The sequence below is a fragment of the Cynocephalus volans genome, chromosome 1, assembly GCF_027409185.1.
Source record: "Cynocephalus volans isolate mCynVol1 chromosome 1, mCynVol1.pri, whole genome shotgun sequence".
Lineage (NCBI taxonomy): Eukaryota > Metazoa > Chordata > Mammalia > Dermoptera > Cynocephalidae > Cynocephalus > Cynocephalus volans.
In genome coordinates, this window is record NC_084460.1 from 203,430,567 (window position 1) to 203,438,140 (window position 7,574).

Here is a 7,574-nt window from a genome sequence, read left to right on the forward strand (position 1 = left end):
TTAATTTGAAATATTGTTTATGATATTAAATTTAAAAGACAGACAACTGTCTTCTCACTTGGCACCACCAGTAATGCTTAAGCTAAAAATAATGTTGATTTAATTACACTTTTGACCTGTTTAGCTTCACAGGGTAAAGGCATGTAAAGAATGTGGACTTCTAAGGGATTTTCTTTTAAAAATAACTTAATATTTCAATTACTCACAGACTAATTTTGGTTGAAGTTTATTGTCTAGATACTTCTGCTTTCTGTTTTTGCTCTTTGACAGTTTACAAAGACCTTCAGCAATTTACAGGGTAAAATAGTTGAAGCAGTGGAGGTGAAAATCCAATTTTAAATTATTCTATAAATATGGTAGAAAAAGAGATTGAACTTAGAATTTTTTGGTTGTTCATGTGCTCTATGCTTACATCATCATACAGATCATGTGTTGTCATTCAGGATTCTGGAAGTAGTAAGCCTTAGCTGACATGCTGGATAGATTTTGAACAGTTCTTACACTAGGCTGCTGTGTTTCGTTAATTGAAGAATAACTGCTTTAGAAGGAAGCATCATTCAGTTGGTTAACTGAAAGTATGAATTATTGCTACTTTGCTCGCCCACCAATTATCTTTTCTCTCAGATTTTATTTATATGAATGATTGTATTTGAATACTGCAGCCACAGCAAGTGAGCAATTGAAGACTTCCTCTGCACCTTTGTGGTTAAGGGTTCATCTTCTCAAGAAATAAGGTTGTATTGGGTTGCTTTCATTCTGTGGATTACCTAGAAACTAAGTAACAAGGCCCTAGGATCACAGAGCCTTGCAGGCCTTTGGAATTTCTGGGGCATATACATTCATGTAACTGCTAATGTCCTTCCTCTCTATGAGAACAGTGCTTAGATGAATGCTTTTTGGATGGAGCTTAGAAAAGCCACTAGGTATATGTCAAGCACCTATATTTATTCCTTTAAATACATTTTGATTTTTAAAAATTGAGATATTGCCTTCTGTCATTCTGACTTAATTAATTTCTTACATTAAACTGATTTTCTCCCAGGCAGCTAACAAATAAAATTCATTGTTTCCGTAGAAATGAGCTCACAAGGTTAAATGTGAATGTTCTCAAAGGTATATAGTCTTGTTTCAGGAAGAATGCTAATAATGCCCACTTTAAAATCAATCACACAGAGCCAATTTGGAATTGCAAGATGTGACTCCTCTGGAAGCCACGTGTTTTCATAAGGCGTGTGGTAAGGCCTGTAACTAATCCTCAGTATGCTGGTTGAAGAAAGAAAATATCTTTGAAGACGGTTAAAGGTGGAATTAATTAGAAAATAATATTTTTTTTCAACAATCTTTTTAGCAAATAAATGAAATGTTATTTCCATTTTAAGCAATTTTAGTTGTTATAATCCTACATTTCTTCCTATCTCCTTCTGGAATATTCTTTATTACTAAAAAATATTTTAAGAATTATGCACGGAATTGAGAATGAATATTATCTGTGACATCTGCAGATTTAACTTATGTAGCTACCATACTGTGTGCTGATTTTTTTAAATGGTGTTATGGCATTTTTGAGATTTTCAGCTTACAGAATTTGAAGTTAGAGTTCTATTTTCATATGTCTGTCATGTCCCAAAAATTCCATTTAGATAAGTTGAGGTACTTTTTTTTACATAGACTTGCAATTTTAGACACCACATTTCCTTTTTTATAGTATCAGCCTCATTTGCCTGTACAGGAATTAATAATATGTTTCATATGTCCACAGGAAATTTTCCTTTAAATAAGAGCCTTTAATAAACTGGGAGCAGAAGAGGAGTTCATTTTAAATTAGAAGCAAATAATAACTATTGGGAATTTTCTGTTATTTTAATATGAAGCTTTTTTGTTTATCATCAGAAATAAAGATTGCATGATGACTGAAATCTTTATTTTAACTTTAACTCTTATTAGATTACCTTATTTTCATTCTGATTTTTTAATCTAAAAAATTGTGGTTTGTATATCTTAAAAACTAAGCATAATTATAATGTCACTACATTTAAAAAAGAATACTTTCCTATAAAATTTCCTGTATTCATTATACACTGTTAGAATGTCAAATAATGAAATCGTTGACATATTTAAGGAAAAATTGCATATGAAAAGTAATTAGTGCTGTCCAGTTAGGCATATTTGCTGAAATGTTAATGTGAAATGGCGAAATCTCCAATGACAGCATTTTGTATTTGTGGTGACATAGATGTGGATTTATTTTTGAGTTAGGGATTTGGGGTGGAGCACCCAGATGAACACATTTCCTTCATGATATTTTAAACTTCAGATAGTAAAATTTTCAAATTGGAACTGTTGACAAGTAACTTCATGAATTTTAGTTTTTAATTTTATATGTGATTTCCTTCGTAAGAGCTACTTTTATTAACTTTCTTTTAGATCCGTGTATGCTAAGCATTCAGTAATTCTCTACTTCGTTTTCCTACACCTGGTTTTAATTATGGCAAGTAATAAAGTCAGTCATGGGAGAGTGTCCATTCATTTCAGTGGGTTCTTGCATGGCAGGCAGAAGACTTCTATCCAAGAGTCTTATTTTTGACACTTGGTGAAAACAATTCTGGAGATTTTTATTGCCAGTATTTGCCAGCTTGGAATAGTTTTCACATTTATTTTTCTCATGGAAAAAATCCAGTGTCATTCACTTAGAACACTTAACATCTGAAGCAAAATTTTGTTGAAGGCTGTCGTAATTATTTTAGAATAAAATTTAATACACTTAATTCTTTTGACCTTTGTAGTCATGTAAAATTATATATATTTTAGTATGCATGCTCCAAGTAAAGCAGAGAGAGAACATGCTATAGAGCAGTGGCTCTCAAACCTGAGCATGCATCAGCAACACCTGGAGAACTTGTTAAAACACAGATTGCTGGGCCCAACCCCAGAATTTCTGATTCATAGATCTGGGAAGGGGCCTGGGAATTTGCATTCCTAACAAGTGTCCACGTAATACCACTGCTGCTAGTCACAGGACCACATTTTGCCAATTAGTACTCTGCAGAAGAGCACCAACTTTGAAGTTGGGTTCCTTCTGTTCTGCATTCGTAAATTTATTTGAGGGAAATTATTTAATCTGGTAGGTTTACATTTCCTTAGCTGTGAAATGGAGGTTAATGCTACCTGCCTAGGACAGTGAGAAATGAGAAAATATAGTTGAAGTGCCCAGCCCAGCATACCTGGGTGCTTGAAAAGTGCTGATTCCCTTGGTCAGTCCACCCTTCACTGTTCCAGTTGTAAAGTATAAGCTTCCTCTCAGCTGTGAAATTCTGTGATACTAAAAGTTCTATAGTTCAAGAGACACTTGGAGAAAGGGGAACTCTCCTACACTCTTGGTGGGACTATAAGTTAGTACAGCCATTATGGAAAACATGGAGGTTCCTCAAACAACTACAGATAAAACTGCCATACAATACATACAGATAGAACAACCCAGCAATCCCACTGATGGGTATGTACCCAAAGGAATGGAAACCATCATGTTGAAGGGATACCTGCACTCCAGTATTAATTGCAGCTATGTTTACAATAGCCAAGAGTTGGAATCAACCTAAATGTCCATTGACCGATGACTGGATAAGGAAAATGTGGTATACTCAGTGAAATATTACTCTGCCATAAAAAAGAATGGAATTCTGCCATTCGTAGCCACACAGATGAACTTAGAGAAAATTAGGTTAATTGAAACAAGCCATGTACAGAAAGAAATACTGCATGTCCTCACTCATAAGTGGGAGCTAAAATAAAGGAAAGGAGAGGGGAGGGGAGAGGAGGGCTGAAGGAGGAGAGAGGGAGGGAAAGGGAAGGAAGGAGAAAGAATCATAATATATTAAACTTTCAAAAAAAATGGGGAGGGGGTTGGCAAAAAACTAGCTAAGAGTCTTAAAGATTGATTACATTTTGTAAACATGAGCATACTAATTATCCTGATTTGATCACCACATATTGTACACATGTATTGATATTCCATTCTGTACCCCACAGATATATATAATAAATTATATTCAATAAACAACAAAAAAGGGGTGCACACACACAAAAGAATATATAGCCTCCCCCCCCCCCCCCCCGCCAAAAAGGCCAATTTAGAATAAAAATTTAGAATTTTAGAACCCTGGAGGAAAAAAATGACAATGCCAAACATCTTACATGTGCTTAGTGCTCTATAAAGAGTGGTAATAACAGTGATACTGCATAGGCCATAGTTTTGGTTTTGCTTTTGTTAGGGTTTAGCATCTGGAAACTTTAAAAGTTTTCAGTTAGATTTATAAGGCAGCATTTAAGAAGTTAATCTGAGTACAGTTTGAATCCATGGCAGTTTCACTGAGGTTGAGTATGTCAGGCTAACTTACCTAAGTTACTGACTTATTAGAGTCTCCACTACATTGCCTCCTAGCAACTTTACATGAACAAAATATGTAGTTCTCTGTTTTCTCTCTTCCTCTTGGCATGCGATCTGCTTGTACCCACCCGCCAGCTACCTGCCGCTTTCCAACACAAGTAGAAGCAGCCTGAGGCTTGCACCAGATGCATCTGTCCCAGAATCATGATCACTTAGGCATGTAGCCAAGGGAAGCTGAACCCAGCCACAACTAGGCAAGCTGCCACCACCGCCCCGGGCCCCACCAGGGTCCTGAGGTATGGAGCTGGCAGAAGCTGAACCCAGCTACAACCAGAGAAACCAGGAATGGCTAAAGAAAATCACTCCTTGACATCTGAGTTTATCCTCATAGGGTTTACAAATCACCCAAAGCTGAAGACCCTTTTGTCTGTGGTATTTCTTGGCCATTTGTCTGATTACCATGGTGGGAAAAGCATCATCTTCACACACCAATGTACATCTTTCTGGGCAGCCTGGCTCTGACAGATTCCTGCTGTCATGTGCCATCACCCCCAGGATGTTAGAGAACTTCTTAGGACAGAAGGATTTCTCTCAATGAATGTATGGTACAATTTTATTTTCTCTGTCTTGCTGAAACTTCAGATTGCTTTCTTCTGGCGGGAATGGCTTATGATCGCTATATGCATCCCACTACAGTACCATAATACGATGTCAAAGAAACTGCATGCAGATGACTTTAGGGAACTTCAAAGCTAGTAACCTGCATTCCATGACTCATAGGGGCCTTCTATTAAGGTTAACTGTTTGTGGGTCTAATCAAATTGATCACTTTTTCTGTGATATTCTTCCACTGTATAGACTTTCCTGTACTGACCCTTATATCAATGAAATCATGACATATGTTTTTTCAATAGCAATTCAAATCTTTACCATTGCCACTGTCTTGATCTCTTATCTCTGCATCCTTTCTGCTGTTTTCAAAATGAAATCCAAGGAGGGAAGAGGTAAAACATTTTCTACTTGTGCATCCCACTTTCTCTCTCTCAATAGTCTACATTTGTCTTCTCATGTACATTAGACCATTTGAGGAAGGGGAGAAAGATATACCAGTGGCAATATTTTATACAGTAGTAATTCCATTATTAAACCCTTTTATTTATAGCCTTAGAAATAAGGAGGTGATAAATGTTCTGAAAAAAATTATGAGTAATTATAATATTCTTAAACAAACTTCATCCTCCATAGAAATTGATCTTAATTTGTTAAAATGCTTTCATAAGTAAGGGACATAGAAAAAGAAAAATGTGTTTTTACATAAAATGTCAATCTCAAAATCATTAGGCTACATTTGTTAAGAAATGTATAAATGGAATTTCAAAGTTGTCTAGCAAATCTTAATCAAAATCCCACAACCAGAGTAAATCGGGAAACTCAATGCTGTCATTTCCTGCTTTCATTATTCTCATGGAATTGTGTCAGAGTTCCAATCCTCAATTAAATCAACATAGCATCAAAATTCAATGTTTAAATGTATAAAAGTCTTCTTTGATGAATGTCACCTAGTTGGTGGAAGACATTATTTCTGATCCCATGAAGAGTGTTTGAAACATTTAAAATTTCCTTTCAGAAAAATAAAATAATTTTCATTTAGAAAACTGACCTCACAGACGTATGCAGATTAGTTTAGAAGGATAGAGATTAGAGGCAAACTAATTGCATTAATTTATATTTAAAACAATAAAGTTTGATGTAGATAATATTTCAAGAATGGAGAAAAAATGAATGAGAAGGAATACATACACATGGAAGTGCACGCACAAACACAGGCGCACACATTTTGTAGAATAACAGTGAATTATAAAAAATTGGATAAATAGATTAAGATCTACTTTAACATGAAATATGATTAAGATTCTTTCCATCCTTGGAAGCATCAACCATGTTACATGTTATGGTATATAGAGAAGCAACTTACATATTAAACACTCAATAAACATTTTCAAACATATTAATGAAGACACTTGTTTTACTTTTTATATTTTTGAGTAATAGTGAGATGTACTGATATATGTTTATTGGCCTTTTTACTTCCATTGAACTGTTTGTTTATTTATCCTTTAAGTCTTGCTGGTTTTTTTCTCATTCATTTGTACCACTGTTTATAGAGAAAAACATATTAAAATGTTGCAACTATTTGAAGCAAAACAAATATATATATGTAGTTTTCATCACCTGCTTGATTTTCAGACAGCATCAAATCAGCTGCAAAACAAATTCAAGCTAAAATTGTGATTTAACATAGCATGTGATTATCCAGTACTTTATTTTAAAATTGTCACTACGGTATTCACTATTGTGAATATATAATCTTAAAAACTGGGGATGCTAAAAGTACCAGGTAACACCACTAGGTTTTTCTCATCTTTAAATTTCATTTTGTTGGAAAAGAAAATAACCACAGTCGACGTCCTTTTGCCTTTCCCAGCCATCTAGATCTGCTATACTGTGGAAGAGTACTTAAAATAAAAAGTGTATGTAACTAGTTTAGGGACATGTGGAACTTGCATAGTTTGGGGACATGTGGAACTCGAATAAAGCATTTGCATCCATCCAGAATGGTCTACTTAAACTACTGACTGCTGGGTGTCTGCATAATGAACACCAGTGGCATGGGTGGGAGGCCTTTTACCACACATTGGATACTGCAACTCATTTGAAATACAGATGCTCCTCAATTAACGATGGGTTTTCATCCTGATAAACCCATTGCAGAGTTGAAATGTTTTAAGTTAAAAGTCAGGGACCATTCGTATCTATTTTTTATAACTGAGCAGAGGGAAGATAGAAAGAATGCAGACAGGACATTGAAAATGCTAATTATTTTTTATTAGCGTAATGGGAAATATCTGATAATGGCAAAAAAAAATAAAAATAAAAAAAATAGATGCCAGGATATAATGTAGGGTAAAGGTTCAACTAGTATAATCTAAAGTGGGTCTTAATTTTCAAATTAGTATGAGAGGTTAGGTAACAATACTTGTGCAGAACCAGGTATATTTAGTTTACACTTGTTTGTAGTCATCCTGGTAAATCCTTGTGAAGGTTTGTTTTGTATACAACTTTATAGTATATTCTCAATCCCCTTTGGCTAGTAAATTAAAGCTGAAGTCATCAAGTGTCAGTATACTGT

The 7,574-nt window shown here is 34.8% G+C and overlaps 1 protein-coding gene and 1 pseudogene across 1 annotated transcript in view; both read left to right on the forward strand.

Annotated features, from left to right (window-relative positions):
* The window catches only part of SLC35F5 (solute carrier family 35 member F5), a 45,068-nt gene extending 43,717 nt beyond the window's left edge, over window positions 1-1,351 (forward strand). Inside the window, exon 16 of the mRNA XM_063108681.1 lies at window positions 1,174-1,351. The gene's annotated coding sequence lies outside the window, so the exon portion shown is untranslated. The remainder of the gene's footprint in view (window positions 1-1,173) is intronic.
* Window positions 1,352-4,729: 3,378 nt separating this feature from the next.
* Window positions 4,730-5,667, forward strand: LOC134368706 (olfactory receptor 5K4-like; annotated as a pseudogene).
* Window positions 5,668-7,574: the final 1,907 nt, after the last annotated feature.